The sequence below is a fragment of the Phocoena sinus genome, chromosome 10, assembly GCF_008692025.1.
Source record: "Phocoena sinus isolate mPhoSin1 chromosome 10, mPhoSin1.pri, whole genome shotgun sequence".
NCBI classification, from domain to species: Eukaryota; Metazoa; Chordata; class Mammalia; order Artiodactyla; family Phocoenidae; genus Phocoena; species Phocoena sinus.
The window spans coordinates 78,766,545-78,785,357 of record NC_045772.1 but is presented as its reverse complement, the minus strand read 5'-3'; the positions used below and the strand labels follow the sequence as shown (position 1 = coordinate 78,785,357).

The window sequence follows — 18,813 nt, the reverse complement described above, 5'->3', positions numbered from 1 at the left end:
TGTAATCTGTTTTTGATTCTTCTAATGATGAGAAATAAAATAAAGTGGGAGGTTCCTGAGAGGTATCTGGCATATTTTTACAGATTCAAATGAAGAACTCAGGTCCAAGTCCTGCAAGTGGTCCAGATGGGCAACACTACTCTAGCAATCCTACTATAAATTCATGTTGTACCTGCTGACAGCTACATCTCTCAAATTAAAGAAAATACAATGAAAAATAAAGTAGTCCTGAGCAACAAAAAGAAATTGGTTAATGAAGTAACGATGTCAAAACTTTTAAAAAATTTTTTGAGCCTTTTATTTTATTTATTTACTTTTTAATTGAAGTATAGTTGATTTACAATGTTGTGTTAGTTTCAGGTGTACAGCACAGTAATTCTGTCATATTCACACACACACGTATATATATGTATATATTTTTTTCAGATTCTTTTTCCCTTATAGGTTATTACAAAATATTGAGTATAGTTCCCTGTGCTATACAGTAGGTCTTTGTTGATTATCTATTTTATATATAGTAGCATGTATATGTTAATCCCAAACTTCTAATTTATCCCTCCTCCCCTTCCCCCTTTGGTAACCATAAGTTTGTTTTCTGTGGCTGTGTGTCTATTTCTGTTTTGTAAATAAGTTCATTTGTATCATCTTTTTAAAATCCCACATATTAGCGATATCACATGATATTTGTCTTTCTCTGTCTGGCTTACTTCACTTCGTATTATAATCTCTAGGTCCATCCATGTTGCTACAGATAGCATTATTTCATTCTTTTTTATGGCTGAGTAGTATTCCATTATATGTATATTTGTGTGTGTGTGTGTGTGTGTGTGTGTGTGTGTATCACATCTTCTTTATCCATTCATCTGTTGATGGATATTTAGGTTGCTTCCATGTCTTTGCTATTGTAAATAGTGCTGCAGTGAACATTGGAGTGCATGTATCTTTTTCAAATTAGAGTTTTCTCAGGTATATGCCCAGGAGTGGGATTGCTGGATCATACAGCAACTCTATTTTTAGTTTTTTGAGAAACTTCCATACTGTTTTCCATAGTGGCTGCACCAATTTACATTCCCACCAACAGTGTAAGAGGGTTCCTTTTTCTCCACACCCTCTCCGGAAACTTTTCAAAGAGACCATATTCATTTGTTCATTCATTCATTCAAGAAATCTTTATTGAGTGCCTACCAAGTGTTGAGCTCTGCACTAAATTCTAAGGATACGGTGTTGAGCAGAAGCAAGTAACATTTCTGCCCTCAGGGAGTTTAAAGCCTAGTTGGGGGGCAATTTTAATCAATATATCTTACAGATAAGTGTACAATTACAGCTGTGATAAGTGCTAACAGAGGAAGGTACACAGAAAGAGTTAAATTACAGATTAGATTGAATATGGAAGGTCAGGGAAGACTTTTCAGTGGGGGTGGCAATTGAACTGACATCTGAAGGATGACTGAGGGTCGATAAGACAAAGATGGGCTGGAGAACATGCCAATAAAGTGAACAGCATTCATCACGTGGTCATTCTATGTGTCAGGGCTATTCTTGGTGCTGAGCATACAGCAGTGAACAAAATTAATTCCCTGCCCACGTGGGGCTGACTGGGGACAGAAACAGACTATAAACAGATGTCAAAATAAATATAAATGTTGTCAGGAGGTTATAAGTGTTGTGAAGAAAAATAAAAAGTAAGCTGAATACGGAGTGCAGGTATGGAGGTGAGGTGGATATTTTATAGGGGAGGGTCTGGGGGAAGGTCTCCCTATTAAGCTACCTTGAGCTGAAATGGGAAGGCGAGGCAGCAAGTCACGCAGTTATGGGTGGAGGAGGCCTCTCTGCGCAGGGGGAAGAATGAGAGCCGAGGCCTGGGATAGAGCATCCTTGGGCATGTTCTAGGAGCTGAAGGGACTGTGTCTAAATGTGTGGGGTGGGAAGGTGGGTGCAGTGCATTAGATGCCATCAGAGGGGCAATGGGGCCAAGTCATTCAGCACCTTTTATGCGAATGAGAAAGGCAGCCTTTAGAGAGTCTAAGCCTAGGTGTGATAGACCTGACATCCTTTGAGAAGGATCCCTCAAGCTAATCTATAGAGAATAGACTGTTAGTGGAGTGGATTAAGGGTAAGGGAAGCAAGAACCACCTAGAAGCTATTACGATAATGGTTTGAACCAATTTCATACAAACAAAGGTGGTGAGAAGTAGTCAGAACCTGAATATACTTTATAGACAGAGCTGATGGGATTTGCTGAGGATTGGATGTAGAGTGTGGGAAAAAGACAGTCAAGGATGGCCTCAATGTCTTTGCACTGAGCAACACGAAGAATCAAGTTTTTATTTACTGAGATGGAGAAGATTAGGAGAGAAGCAGGTCGGGAGAGGTGGATCAGGGGCTTGTTTTGAGGCATGTTAAGTTAGGGATGCTCTTAGACTTGTGCCAAGTCCTGTGGTGGGTGGAGTTTGACATGTTTGATTCACTGAAAGAAGACAGTGAGTCTGAGCAAAGCTGGTACAAGAGACATATCGTGTGATGTGCTGGTAGGGCAGGCTGCGGTCAAACCACATCAGACCTGGAAGGTCACCTTGGAGATTTCAGCCTGAATGCTAAAAGCAGTGGGAAGACATGAGTTATTTAGGATATTTAAGGGTATCAGATTTTCATTTCCAAACCGAAACTGACTGCAGTGTGGCAAAGTTATTGGAGTTGGGGATTGATGTGGGTTAGATTGAATGCAGGAAAACTTACTAGTAAACACGACAGTCCCGAAAAGATGTTGTGGTAGCTTAGGTCATGTGGTGATGGTGGACGTGGAAAGGCAGGCGATTAGACAAATTCAGAAGACAACTGTCAGGACTGGGTAACGAGTGCCCATGGAGGTGAGAGAGAAGGAAGTGTCAAAGCCTTCAGGCTTATACAATAGGATGGACAGTGATTTAATTCAAGAATACAGGACAAACCGGAATAAGAGCCAGTCTTTAAGGGAAAGATCATAAGATTAAGGTGCCTTTGTGATATTCAAGTGGAAATGTCAAGTAAGCTGTTGTGTACTGTGTTTGAATCTCAAGGATGGGGTCTAGGCAGGAAAGATTAATTTGTAAGAGATATTCCAAAGCTGAAAGGAAGGATAGTTTTGAGTGCGGCAGATTGATATGCAAGAGAGGGAAGGGATAATCAATCATATAGCTCTCAGAGAAGACTGGAGGAGATGAAACCCAAATGCAAATAGAGAGATGAGCCCCATATAGGAAGAGAGGCGGCTTTTCCCTCTATTGACAAGGATGGGCACAGATACAAGAAGATTTATTTGTGTGCTTCATTCACTCGACAAATATACATTGTGCACCTATCATGTGCCATGCACAGCTCAAATTGCTGGCGATACAGAAATAAAAAAGAAACAACCTTCCCCATCAAGGATCTCTCAGTCAAATAAGAGAGATTACACAGTACAGCAACAGAAGAGAGTTTATGAGAGCCATGGGAGTACTGCCATGGTTGGATATACACCCTGGCACTTTGGGGACACAGATTTTTTCACAAGTCAGAGAAGAGCTGGGTATGATATTATGACCTATGATGCTGTAAAAAGGCATATCTTGAGGGGGTTTAGAACGTGAATCCAAGAATTCAGATTTTGCAATTTATCCCTGGGAAGAGACAAATGCTGTTTCCAATACAAGGCATGGGTCCCAGGATTGAACTAATTGTTTGCAATTCTAGGCTAAGATTTCTTCAAAGACATTATCTCATCAAATTTCTCATTGAAAACTAGAGGAAAGGACTCAGACTGTTCATGTCATCAAGCTTCCAACAATTCCAGCGGTCTACACTGACCTTGAACCAGCTTCAACCTGGTCCCATCCTTTTCACCCTTGGCTAACATCCAAATTGCAAACCTTTCCAGTCATCCGTCCTTTCCGAAACTCTCATCAGGTTCCCTTGTGCTTTCTTCCCTTCCTCATAGTCTTTTCTCTCCCCTGCATCACTCCACCCTAACCTTTCCAATAATGTTTGTGGAGGCCCTCTACATCTTTACTGAACTTTGGATATGCAATTAGGAGCTATCTCAAATACTTTGTTCATTCTTTCCCATCATCAGAAGGATGTTCAGCATTCTTTTAAGTCCTAAACATTATACCTCCAGACATCTTTTAAGGCTTCATTTCCATCCCTAATCAGACTAGACTACATAATTTTTAACCATTGTCCTAAACCGTTTTCTTAAACCATACACTCCATTCTCTTGCTATCTTCCATACTTTACTTCCAAAATCCAAGTCCTGGAAGAATTCTAATGTCCACCTTCTTTGCACCTGTTCATGCACCACCAGGCACAGCTGTGGAAAATTGTACATGTGTGTAGATTGATGCCAGTAATTATCTCCTAATTTTGGCTAGACCCTCATTCTTACTTAGCAGTACTCTGCCTGCCCTGATCATCTCCTCAAAATTCTTATAACAGCTCCTTCACTTCTTTACCATCCTCCTCAAACCCTCTAACCCACAATTTTCCATGCCATTTTCAGCTCATGACTTCCCTTCCTACTTCAAAAGGAAACGGAAGCCTTAAAATAGGAGCTCTGTCAATTTATCCTTTCAGGAGGATACCTGCATGCATTTATCTATATTTATACCAAATTAGTATATGTCTCACCTCCTGCCAAAAGTTAACTCTTGAACTTGGCTCTGGATTGTGTTTGCAATTCTCTCATCTCACTGGGATTTCTCTATCAAAGTGCTACAGTATTTTAGGCAGTAGGAAAGACGTTTATAGAGAAGCTGGGTAAGATTAGTAGACTAGAATGAAAATAAAGATCCTGAGTCAGGATGACAGGTGTTGGAATTTTTAAAGTGCAAATTAGAATATCTCATCATACTTTCCCTGTAGTACGTGATGGGGATGCAATTTTAGCAGTTTTGCGTGTTGTGGAAATGCACCTTTATGCACCTCTCAGTATTTTTCCATAAGACTCATCCACTTGAAAACTGACTATTACTGAGTCACTTCCTCCAGTAAGTCCTGAAGTGTGTGGTCAAACAAGAGTATATACACTGAGGAGTCCAACAATGGTAAGAAAATAAATCTATAGTCAATATGCTTTTACTAATGGTTGGGCTTTTTCTCTTGGAATAAATCTGGAAGCCATGCCAGAACCTTTCACTACTTGTTACCTTTTCTGAGTGTGCCCTGGCTCAGGTACCAGACGGTTCCCCCAGCATCACTGGTTAACTGCAATGGGCCAAGCATTGTGCTATCCCGGTGGCTGTGTCCAGCCCTGGGGGAAAAAATGTGGGGGGTGATGGGAGCAAATAAGACAAGGGTTATATTTTTGTCAGGAAATAAAGTGCTGCTAGCCAAATACCATGTTGCTTCTCCAATAATTTCAGTGAATTCTAGGTTGAGTTAAAAAAAAAAGGAAGTCTTCTCTTGTGGAATCAGTCAGCTGACTGAGAGAGACAACTAGTAGAGCAGATGTGCTTTTGTTACCAAAGCTCTAATGTTCAAAAAGAATTGCCCTTAACCTCTTGAAATACCAAATTACACCCTGAACTAAAAAAAAAAAGCAACCAGCGTGTAGCTAAGAAGAAGAGGGATATTGCCTCCTTTCATAAATTTGAGTCTTAGTTTCTGGTTTGGGAAGCAACAAATCAAAGATGCCCAAACTTTTGAAACAAGAAAACCAGAGCAACAGAATATCAGCCATGTTAAACTGGTGATATATTATCATCTTTAGCTTTAACTAAGCTGGTTAGATTGGTCATGATAGAATGAATATATTTCTAACACTTGCTAATTACTAGCTCAATCTAAAATATAAAGAAACTCTTTTTCCTACCTTGTTTTAATGCATTTGTGTAATAAGTTAAAGATAAGGACTTCTGTGCTCATGAACAGAACCAGCAATTCTTTGCAGCTTGAAAATACCTAAAAAGTTCTAAACCCAAACTGGGAAGTATTATTAAATCCACTTTGAGCTAAGTGCAGAAATGGTTGGTATAGTGCCCTCATATAATAGTTTAGACCAGTTCTCAGAATGTGGTCTGCAAACCTCTGAGGTCTCGAAGATACTTTCAGGGATCCACAGGGTCAAAAAATTTAAGATGTTATTTGCCTTTTTTATTGTGCTTACATTTGCACTAATGAAAATACAAATGAAATGTATTAAACTTAGCACGAATCAAGGCAATACCCCAGACTGTACTAATAGTCATTGTATTCAAAGCTTAAAAAGAAAATAATGTTTCATTTAAGAATGTCCTTGAAGAAGCAGTTAAAAATAATTATATTTCAATCCTTGCTTACATGTCTTTAATATTTTGTGTGATGAAATGTAAAGTATATAAAGAACTGCTCCCTACCAGAGTTGTTTCCAAGACAAGCACTTGTGTGATTGAGTTGTGAGCTGAACTAGCCGATTTTTTCATGGAATTTTGTTTTATCTGAAAGAATAACTCATAGACAAGCTATGGTTATTCAGATTTGAGTATTTGGCAGACATTCCCTCAAAATAAACTAAGTGAATTTGTCGCTTAGGAAAACAACTGGCAGTGTTTTTGCCAATGAAGAACTTGAAGATTTCAAATGAAAAATAGAGTTTTGTAAGACTTCTATCAGCTTGGCAGCTTCCCAGTACTTAAAGACTTTCCTGATAAGATTGACTAGATATTAACAAATATGATTTTTTAATATTATATAATGAAACGTGTTAACATTTGTAAGATCTGTGTAACTCGGTGAATTGTCATTTTCCAGGTGACCAATGCATGATGTTATAAAATTATGCATGAGTAAAAGATCCATCTAGATAGTGAGATAGGCCAATGGATCTTAGTGTAACAGAATCTGAAAAGTTCATTGATATGGTTTTAGATTCCACATTGTACTAAACTTTAAGAAACTATAATTTGCCAAGCTTTTGGTATAACATCAAAACAAAAATCCACAATTATCTAGAAAGGCTTTTAAAATACCCCTCCCTTTCCAACTACATATCTGTGTGAGGCCAGATTTTCTCCATATGTTCAACCAAAATAATACAACAGATTGAATAAAGAAACAGATATGAAAGTCTAGTTGCTTCTACTAAGGCAGATACTAAAGAGGTTTGCAAAAATGTAAAACCGTGCCAATCTTCACAATATAGATTTTTTAATTTTGGAAAATATTAGTCACTATTCAAAGTAGTCACTTTTCAAAAAACATGTTATTTCTGTTAACATTTAATGTGCTTATCATGGTTTTAAATGATAAATAAATATTTTTAAATTTCAGTTTTATTTTCAAATATGTGAAGTATTGGTGGGCATATCCACATAAAGGCTCTTTGGGATATTCAATAATTTTAAGAGTATAAAGAGATCCTGAGACAAAAAAAGTTTGAGAACAAGTGGTTTAGCTGATCCTAGTGAGAGAAGGGCTCTTTTACCTATGCTAAACTATAGCTACAGAGAAACCAATATGTTTTGTGACATTTAATCCCAAGAGAAATGTTTTGTTGTTTATTGATTAAAATATGCTTCACAGATTGCAGCCAAGGCATTTTTAAGGAGATCCAGCATTTCATTAGTCAGAGTTCTTTGGTTGAAGGCAATGGAAATCAACTAAGGCAACTGAATTAGTTTTCTATTGTTGTGTAACAAATTACTCAAAATTTAGCAGGTTAAGACAACATGTAATTATCATCTCACAGTTTCCATGCAGTTTTAGAACCCATAGAACTTGTCACTTATTTTTTAAATTTAATTTTATTTATTTTACATTCAGCAGGTTCTTATTAGTTATCTATTTTATACATAATAGTGTATATATGTCAATCCCAATCTCCCAATTCATCCCACCACCACCCCTGCCACTTTCCCCCCCTTGGTGTCCGTACATTTGTTCTCTACATCTGTGTCTGTATTTCTGCCTTGCAGACTGGTTCATCTGTACCATTTTTCTATGTTCCACATATATGCGTTACTATACAATATTTGTCTTTCTCTTTCTGACTTACTGCACTATGTATGTATGACAGTCTTTAGATCCATCCACATCTCTACAAATGACCCAATTTTGTTCCTTTTTATGGCTGAGTAGTATTCCATTGTATATATGTACCACATCTTCTTTATCCATTTGTCTGTTGGTGGGCATTTAGGTTGCTATGACCTGGCTATTGTAAATAGTGCTGCAATGAACAGTGGGGTGCATGTGTCTTTTTGAAATATGATTTTCTCTGGGTATATGCCCAGTAGTGGGATTGCTGGGTCATATGGTAATTTTATTTTTAGTTTTTTAAGGAACCTCGATAATGGCTGTATCAATTTACATTCCCACCAGCAATGCAAGAGGGTTCCCTTTTCTCCACACCCTCTCCAGCATTTGTTGTTTGTAGATTTTCTGATGATGCCCATTCTAACTGGTGTGAGGTGATACCTCATTGTAGTTTTGATTTGAATTGTTCTAATCATTAGTGATGTTGAGCAGCTTTTCATGTGCTTCTTGGCCATCTGTATGTCTAGGAAGACAGTCACTCTTACAAAGGGATCACTGAGTAGATTAGGCCCACTTCGGATAATCTCCCATTTCACTTAATTAAGGACGTTCATTACACCTTTGTTATATAAGGTAACACAATCATGGGAGTGTAAGCCATTACCGTTGCCATATTTTATTGGTTAGAAGGAAATTACAAGACCTGCCCATTTTCAAGAGGAGGGGACTATAAAGTATGTGGGTCACTGGGGGTCATTTTGGGATTCTGCCTTCCATAGCAATGTAAACAAACAGAGAATTTATTGAAAGTAAATGAGGTAGCCACACAATCAAAAGAGTGGCTGAAAAGCCAGCCTTGGAAAGGGCAAGAAGCCCTTTTCCATTTCCTAAAAGCTATCAATAACTTGCTTTTTGTATCAAGAGGACAAATATTAATTGACTAGACTATCTAGTCAACATGACATTACTAGGTGAATCAACTCCATATTTTCTTAACGTTGTGTTCCTTTACTCAAAGTTTAAAATCCTTTCCCTTGGCTAAGTGGGGGAGAGAGTCTTGAAGGACAGTCCCACAAAGACTATCCACAGTAGAGAAAGAGGTACTGCCCCAAAAGGAGGTTTTGAAAAGTAGAAGGAGAAAAAGGTGCTGGAAGGCCAAGATAAAAATGTCCACGAAAGTCATCAGAACCAAAGATAGCATAACTTTTCAAAGAGCAAAGGCAGAGAAACATTATCCTTCAACAATATATACTCATGATGTAAAATTTGACAAATCTTTTATACTTATAAGCTCAGGTTTTGAAAAGAACTTCTGAATAGATCATTATTATATATCCCCATTGACTTGTTTTTTAATGACACAAAATAGTTTCACATTATAGTTTGACTATTTCATTTATTATTGCTATGAAAGAGGGACAGATAGCTTTCTGTAGCTTTAAACAAAAAGATTATTTAGGAATTATTGCCTCACTATATTAGTTCTTGTCAAACAATGACTAACTAGTTGTCTTGATCTTACTTCCAATATTCCTTTTATCCTATATTTGAGATATCTCCTGCCTCAATTTTCTAGCCATCATCTATTCCATCATTCCAAGAACATCCAAAATTGCCCTTCCTCTATCAAGAAGACAAACGTTCATATTCCTGACTCCAGCTTCCAGCCAGGACACCTCCTAAAATTCACTTTGCCACTGCTTATACAAAGTAAAATTTCATATTTTGTCCCAAGTGTCTGGCTGGAATCAACTTTTCCTTAACACGCAAATAACATAAGTTAGCCTCCCATCCCATGCATTTTGAGAAATTTCCACATATGCCTGGCAGGCTTATATATATTCTCCTGATTACCTTTGATTCTGAATTGCTGCTCCCACTGGATTCTTCATTCCTCTGCTTATTTGCTCATCACCTGTTGTGACTGCTCTTTCCATACCACTGCTGATGGCAGACATGGCTCCCTTTACCAAGAGTACCACTAACATAAATATATAGCAGACACTTCCTTAAGTTATGGGGTAACACAGAGAGATTACAGCACAAAAAGGGAATTTAAAAAAAATTTTTACTTCATTACACTTATTTCACTGCCTCACTATCCACAGCACAGATTTTTTTTTTTTTTTTTTTTTTTTTTTGGCACGCGGGCCTCTCACTGTTGTGGCCTCTCCCGTTATGGAACACAGGCTCCGGACGCGCAGGCTCAGTGGCCATGGCTCACGGGCCCAGCCGCTCCGCAGCATAATGGGATCTTCCCAGACCGGGGCACGAACCCACGTCCCCTGCATCAGCAGGTGGACTCTCAACCACTGCGCCACCAGGGAAGCCCCAATTTTTAGTTTTTTAAGGAACCTCCATAATGTTCTCCATAGTGGCTGTATCAATTTACATTCCCACCAACAGTGCAAGAGGGTTCCCTTTTCTCCACACCCTCTCCAGCATTTATTGTTTGTAGATTTTTTGATGATGGCCATTCTGACTGGTGTGTGGTGCTACTTCATTGTAGTTTTGAATTGCATTTCTCTAATGATTAGTGATGTTGAGCATTCTTTCATGTGTTTGTTGGCAATCTGTATATCTTCTTTGCAGAAATGCCTATTTAGGTCTTCTGCCCATTTTTGGATTGCGTTATTTGTTTTTTTGATATTGAGCTGCATGAGCTGCTTATAAATTTTGGAAATTAATCCTTTGTCAGTTGCTTTATTTGCAAATATTTTCTCCCATTCTGAGGGCTGTCATTTCATCTTGTTTATGTTTTCCTTTGCTGTGCAAAAGTTTTTAAGTTTCATTAGGTCCTATTTGTTTATTTTTATTTCCATTTCTCTAGCAGGCGGGTCAAAAAGGATCTTGCTGTGATTTATGTCATAGAGTGTTCTGCCTATGTTTTTCTCTAAGAGTTTTATAGGTCTTTAATCCATTTTGAGTTTATTTTTGTGTATGGTGTTAGGGAGTGTTCTAATTTCATTTTTTTATATGTAGCTGTCCAGTTTTCCCAGCACCACTTATCGAAGAGGCTGTCTTTTCTCCATTGCGTATTCTTGGCTCCTTTATCAAAGATGGTGTGACCATATGTGTGTGGGTTTATCTCTAGGCTTTCTATCCTGTTCCATTGATCTATATTTCTGTTTTTGTGCCAGTACCATACTGTCTTGATTACTGTAGGTTTGTAGTAGAGTCTGAAGTCTGGGAGCCAGATTCCTCCAGCTCCCTTTTTCTTTCTCAAGATTGCTTTGGCTATTTGGGGTCTTCTGTGTTTCCATACAAATTGTGAATTTTTTTGTTCTAATTCTGTGATAAATGCCATTGATAGTTTGATAGGGATTGCAATGAATCTATGGATTGCTTTGGGTAGTGTAGTCATAGTCATTTTCACTTTGTTGATTCTTCCAATCCAAGAACATGATATATCTCTCCATCTGTTTGTATCATCTTTAATTTCTTTCATCACTGTCTTATAGTTTTCTACATACAGGTCTTGTGTCTCCTTAAGTAGGTTTATTCCTAGGTATTTTATACTTTTTGTTGCAATGGTAAATGGGAGTGTTTCCTTAATTTTTCTTTCAAATTTTCCATCATGAGTGTGTAGGAATGCAAGAGATTTCTGTGCATTAATTTTGTATCCTGCCACTTTACCAAATTCATTGATGAGCTCTAGTAGTTTTCTGGTGGCATCTTTAGGATTCTCTATGTATAGTATCATGTCATCTGCAAACAGTGACAGCTTTACTTCTTTTCTGATTTGGATTACATTGTTTTCTTTTTCTTCTCTGATTGCTGTGACTAAAACTTCCAAAACTATGTTGAGTAATAGTGGTGAGAGTGGACAACCTTGTCTTGTTCCTGATCTTAGAGGAAATGGTTTAAGTTTTTCACCACTGAGAATGATGTTGGCTGTGCGTTTGTCATATATGGGCTTTATTATGTTGAGGTACACCTGCTTTCATTACCTTCTCTTAAAGGCAAATGCCTAAAATCTTTGTTGATGAAATTCATTGTACATTATCAGAGAAAAATAAGAGTGCTGTTTGTGGCTTATTGTTCTTCTGACATGGAATAACTTCCTATGGAGAGAACTGTGACAGGGACTGCGTTAGCTTTACTTCAGAACTTAGTCCTTCATAAAGGCCTAGCTGCATATTTCCAAGTGCATAGGATATTTACATTTATTCAGATATTTCCTGTCAATTTATTGACACAGGTTATGATCAGGAACTTCCATTAGGAAATAAGGATTTCCGACTTGCCATTTTATATCAATTTATGTATAATTAACTAACCTTCATATTAACCTTTTTAAAAAATATAATTTCCTGCATGGTTCCATTGGTGTATGGCAGTGACTAAGCTTCTGGAATCTCACTACATGAAGTGACTAACTTGATGCTTAGAAAAGACTAACTTTTTTGGACAGGTATAGTTAATGAATACTGTGTCTAATCGTTGACAGTAACAAATTCTGATAACTCTTGTATCTGCAAAAGAACTATGTATTTTATATATATATATATATATATATATATATATATATATATATATATATGCCATCATATCTTTTGGTGTAAACAATAATCTGTGCTCTGATTTTGTACCAAGTTTTCAGTGTTAGTCTACGAATCAGTTGCCTTTTTGGTGGACTGAGTTCGTGATGTTAAATCAATCTCCTTGTAATCAGGCTTTGTTGTTAAAGATCTTCACACGCTCCAACTATTTTGTTTCCACACAGTTTCCTTGGTTGGATAAAAGGTTGAGATATAGTTGAGTGGACTGGAAAATAGAAATCTCCAACCTTATTTCTAAACTCTGCTTGAATTAATCTGAATATAGTTCTTTTAACCCATGTGAACAGCAGAGGAAATGACTATATCTTGTCAGAAGAAATTAGGACACTTTGATGTATAACCCTTTCATGCGAAGCTGATATAATATATTTATTAATCACTGGTATGCTCTTCTACTCTCTGTGCATAGATTTCCACTATATTTTTTAAAGTTCTTTAAATAGTCATTTATTTCAGCTTCTAGTATTGGGAAGCAGGAACACAGAGAAAAAATACTTTGTAAAAGTTTAAGTTATTGATTTGAAAAGATGTGTTTCTATTCTACTTCTTCCAGTATGTGTTTTATGAGTGACCCTGTGAGCTCTGATGTTTTTAATAAATGCAGAGAGAGTCTCTCCATCACAGTTACCTTAGTGCATGCTTGAAGCCTTTGAAGCTCAGACTTCAGCCCTGGCTGGACTGAAGCCATGGTCTGCTGCATCCTACCTGTGTTATCTGCATTCCACTATTATTAGAAATGAGAATTCTCAAGTTAGCAGGTTATTTTTGTCTTGTTTTAAGAAGAAAAACTCTCATAGGGACAACATAGACTTACATTAAAGATGTAAGCTGTGGAAGAAAATAAGATCTGGGATCAGAGCACCTCCATCAAATTCCCTACATCAGCATTTCTCTTACCACCTATATCTGAATCAGTCGGGGTGTTCATTAAAATGCATCTACCTGGGCCCTACCTCAGACTTTCTAAATCAAAATCTCAGGAAAGGAGTTCTAGTAAAGAACAATTTTAGCAAGCTTTCCAATGATTCAAATGCCCACTAGCGTTTGTGAATTAGCCCCTGACTTTTTATTCATTGATTAAGAAGTCAATCAGTCCTTTCAGTGCTGACTCATTTATTTGTTGATTCAACAATATTTATTGAGACACTTTTTATTACAAAGTACTGTGCTAGTTGACTTTTGAGGAATAATACAGTATAAAATACAGCAGCTGCATCAAGTTTTTTACTATATAAGTTGGATGACAAGATATGCTCTCAATATTTGTTAACAAATAAGCACAAGATATTTGGATTCAGGGTCAAAGTAGTATTCATAGTATAGCAACCAGAACAAGAACAATTCTGGTCAGATAACACTTACAGTTCTCTTTTACTTATTACTCTATTTGATTATTAAAACTGTTCTGTGAAGTAAGTAGAATATTATTTAACAGAAGAGGAAATTGAGTCTCAGAGCTGACAAGATTGGAGATTCAGAGTTACATTAACAATTAGCCACGGAACAGACTCCATTTCTAGAATTTCTAGCTCTAGTTCAGTGTTCTCACTGCGCCTATGTTGTAACTCGCATACTTTTTGTTACTTAAGCTGAGACAGTTTAGAAATAGAAGAGTTTATCAGTAATGAATACTTAAGTTGAAAATCAGGCAAAAGAAATCATTCAAAATCAAGTAAATAAAACTTCCTGTCAATGTTAATGTTATGTTCAGCTACCAAGCCATAAAGCAAGGATTTTGTTCTTTAAAAATGTGACAGAAGTCCGGTGGGTGGTGAATGTGTTAGGAGAAAATATAATAATTGTGATGTGCCAACTTGGTTGGGTCACAGAAATAAATTTGTGAAGGGAGCCCCAGCATCCTTGAAGAGCTCAGTAATCATTTGTCTCTGTAGGCCAGAACTTACAGTGGGAAATGGTGTAATAAATTGGGAAACCTAAATGCAATGAGGATTCCAGGGTGGCCGGGGACAGATAATGACCCTTAATTGCCAAAGTCAAGGTATCATGGTTAAAAGGACATAAATGACAGCAGAGTCAAAGTAGCACTCAGAAAAGTCTGACTTATAGAGACCTATGGCATTGACTGTTTCATCATGGTGTATGGGAAAGCTACTAAATTCTTACTTCATCTGTATAAGCAAAAAAGTTCTAAGTCAACTGAACAAAAGTCTAACTCGAATCAAAAAAAAAAAAAAAATAGTCATGGCCCCAACTGAATTCTCAGACTTGAGTCAGTTTACAGACCCAGAATGCCTTGAATGAAGGGAAGGGCAAGTCCCCTTGAGAAACGATCCCTCTATACTGCTAAAAATTTATACTGTTAATCTTTTCCCAGCCATCCCCAAAGGGACCTATGGTCTTTCCCAGGGTAACTGCACATTGGGGAAAAGGAAATAATGAGAGCTTTCAGGGACTACTGAACACTGGCTCTGAACTGACACTAATTCCAGGAAAACCAGAATGTCAGTCTGGTGACAAAATAGGAGCTTGTGGAGGTCAGGTGATCAATGGAGTTTTAGGTTAGGACCATCTCACAGTGGGCTCCGTAAGTCCCCAAACCCATTCTTTGATTATTTCTCCAGTTCAGGAATACATAATTGTAATGACATACTCAGCAGCTGGTAGAATCTCCAAATTGGTTCCCTGTCCTGTGGAGTGAGGGCTGTTATGGTGGGGAAGGTCAAGTGGGAACCACTACAACTGCCTCTACCCTGAAAAATAGTAAACCAAAAGAAATACCTCATTCCTGGAGGGACGGCAGAGATTAATGTCACCTTCAAGGACTTGAAAGATGCAGGGATAATGATTTCTACCACTGCTCATTCAACTTGCCTATTACAAAAAACAGATGGATTTTGAAGAATGACAGTGGATTATTGTAAGCTCAAAACAGTAGTGACTACAGTTGCAACTGCTTTACCAGATGTGGTTGCATTGCTTGAGAAAGTTTACACATTCTTTGGTGCCCAGTATGCAGCTGTTAAGCTAGCAAATGCTTTTTCCTCCATCCCTATTAATAAGACCACCAAAAGCAGTTTGCTTCTACCTGGCAAGGCCAGCAATACACCTTCACTATCCTACCTCAGGGGTATATCAACTCGCCAGCCCTACGTCATAATTTAGCTTGGAGGGATCTTGTTCACCTTTCCCTACCACAGGATATCATAGTTGTCCATTACATTGATGACATTATGGTGATTGGATCCAGTGAGCAAGAAGTAGCAACAACTCTAGACTTACTGGTAAGACATTTGCATATCAGAGGGTGAGAAATAAATCCAAGAAAAATTCAGGGACTTTCTATCTCAGTGAAATTTTAGGGGTCCAGTAGTGTGGGGCATGTTGAAAGATCCTTTCTAAGATGAAGAATAAGTTGTTGCATTTGGCCTCTCCTACAACCAAAAAAGTAACACAACACCTAGTTGGCCTCTTCAGATTTTGGAGGCAACATATTCCTGATTTGAGTATGTTACTCTGGTCCATCTAGTGAGTAATCCTAAAAGCTCCTCATTTTGAGTGGGGCCTACAACAAGAAAAGGCTTTGCTGTAGGTCCAGGCTGCCATGCAAGTCTCTCTGCCTCTTGAGTCATATGATCCAGTAAATCTAATGGTGCTCCACGTATCAGTGGCAGACACTTGTCGGTGGCTCTTTGGAGCTTTCAGCAGGCCTCTACTGGTGAGTCCCAGCACAGGCTCTTAGGATTTTAGAGCAAAGCCCTGCCATGCTCTGTTGGGTAACTGCTCTCCTTTAGAGAAACAGCATTAGGCCATGATGAGCTGGGTGTTATCTGCTCCATCAAACCATAAAGTTGGGCACGCACAGCAGCACTCCATCATCGAGTGGAGGTTGTATATAACTGACGAGGCCCAATCAGGCCCTGAACACACAAGTACGTTACATGAAGAAGTGGCCCAAATGCCCATGGTCCCCACTTTTGCTACACTACCTTTTCTTTCCCAACCTGCCCCTGTGGCCTCATGGGGAATTCCCTACAATCAGTTTACAGAAGAAGAGAACACTCTGGCCTGGCTTACAGATGATTCTCATGATGTACAGGCGTCTTCCAAAGTGGACAGCTGCAGCACTAGAGCTCCCTTCTGGGACATCCCTGAAGGACAGTGGTGAAGGGAAATCCTCCTGGTGAGCGGAACTTCAGGCTGTGCACCTGGTTGTTCTCCTTGCTTAGAAGAAGTTGTCAGACATGCAGTTATCTACGGATTCATGGCCTATGGCCAATGGTATGTCTGGATGGTCAGGGACTTGGAAGGAACATGGCTGGAAAATTGATGACAAGGAAGTCTGGGGAAGAAGTATATGGAATGGGCAAAAGCCCAAAGATACTTCTGTCCCATATAAGTGCTCACTGAAGAGTAACCTCAGCAGGGGAAGATTTTAATATTCAAGTGGATAGGATGACCTATGCTGTGAATATCAGTCAGCCTCCCTCCCCAGCCATCCTATCATCACCCAGTGGGCTCGTGAAGCCATGGTGGCAGAGATAAAGGTTTATGTATTAGCTCAGCAACATGGACTTCTGCTCACCCACTGCCAACTTGGCTACTGCCATTACTGAGTGCCCTATTTGCCAGCCCAGAGACCAACACTGAATCCTTGAGATGGCACCATTTCAAAGGGTGATCAGCCAGGTACCTTGTGGCAAGCTGATTACAAGCATACTCGGAGATATTGCAGGTTCAGTTCCAGACCACCACAATAAAACAAATATTGGAATAAAGTGAGTCACATGAATATTTTGGTTTCCCAGTGCATCTAAAAGTTATGCTTACATTATACTGTAGGCTATTAAGTGTACAATAGCACTATATCTTTTAAAAAATGTACAAACATTACTTAAAAAATACTTTCCTGCTAAAAAATGCTAACCATCATCTGGGCCTTCAGCAAGTCAATATTTTTACTGGTGGAGGGTCTTGCCTCCGTGTTGATGGCTGCTGACGGATCAGGGTGGTGATTGCTGAAGGCTGGGGTGGCCATGGCGGTTTCTTAAAATCAGACAACAGTGAAGTCTGCCACATCAATGGACTGTTCCTATCACAAATGATTTTTCTTTACTATGTAATACTGTTTGATAGCATTTTACACACAGAGCTTCGTTTTCTTTTTTTTAACATCTTTATTGGAGTATAATTGCTTTACAATGGTGTGTTAGTTTCTGCTTTATAACAAAGTGAATCAGCTATACATATATATATAACCCCATATCTCCTCCCTCTTGTGTCTCCCACCCTCCCTATCCCACCCCTCTAGGTGGTCACAAAGCACCGAGCTGATCTCCCTGTGCTATGTGGCTAAATCCCACTAGCTATCTATTTTACATTTGGTAGTATATATATGTTCATGCCACTCTCTCACTTCGTCCCAGCTTACCATTCCCCCTCCCCATGTCCTCAAGTCCATTCTCTACGTCTGCGTCTTTATTCCTGTCCTGCCCCTAGGTTGTTCTTTTTTTTTTTTTCTTTAGATTCCATATATATGTGGTAGCATACGGTATTTGTTTTTCTCTTTCTGTACATTGAACTGCTTCCATCATGGAAGGGGCAGTATCTTGTTCTTACTAGAATAGACACTTTGGATATGGATTTGTTTTCCTTACATGAAATGCTTCTGCCAAAACTATCATGAGTAGACTTATAGAATGCCTTGTACACCGTCATGGTATTCCACACTGTATTGCTTCTGCTTAAGGAACTCATTTCCCAATAAATGAAGTGTGGCAATAGGCCCGTGTTTGTAGAATTCAGTGGTCTCGCCATGTTCTCCATCCTGAAGCACCTGTATTGATAGAATGGTAGAATGTCCTTTTGAAGACTCATTTACAGTGCCAACAAGGTGGAAAAACCTCACGGGGCTGTGGTAAGGTTTCCCAGAGGGATGTATATGCTCTAAATCAGCATCCAACATGTGGTGCTGTTTCTCCCATAGCCAGGATTCACAGGTCCAGGAATCAAGGGGTTGAAACCAGAGTGTCACCACTCACCATTACCCTTAGTGGCCCATGAGCAAAATTTTTACTTCCTGTCCTCATGACCTTTTGCTCTACTGACCTTTTGCTCTACATGACCTTTTGCTTACTGGTCCTCATGTCCTTTTGCTCTATGATATCCACACCTAACAGGGTGTAGCACACAGTAGGCAGTCAATACACCTACTTAATCAATTATGATGAAGTGATGGATTTAGGTCATATCTTTCTCCATTTTCATTTCTGTTAAATTTGGAGTTTTTTATGAAGACTTACTAAGGAGCTAAGCAGAAGCAAA

General features: G+C 38.6%; 1 protein-coding gene and 1 pseudogene across 3 annotated transcripts in view; both read left to right on the top strand.

Moving 5' to 3' along the window:
- Positions 1 to 18,813, top strand: part of FAR2 (fatty acyl-CoA reductase 2) — a 137,993-nt gene that overhangs the window by 62,809 nt on the left and 56,371 nt on the right. The gene's annotated exons all lie outside the window — the stretch shown is intronic.
- On the top strand, positions 13,310 to 18,675 carry LOC116761210 (annotated as a pseudogene).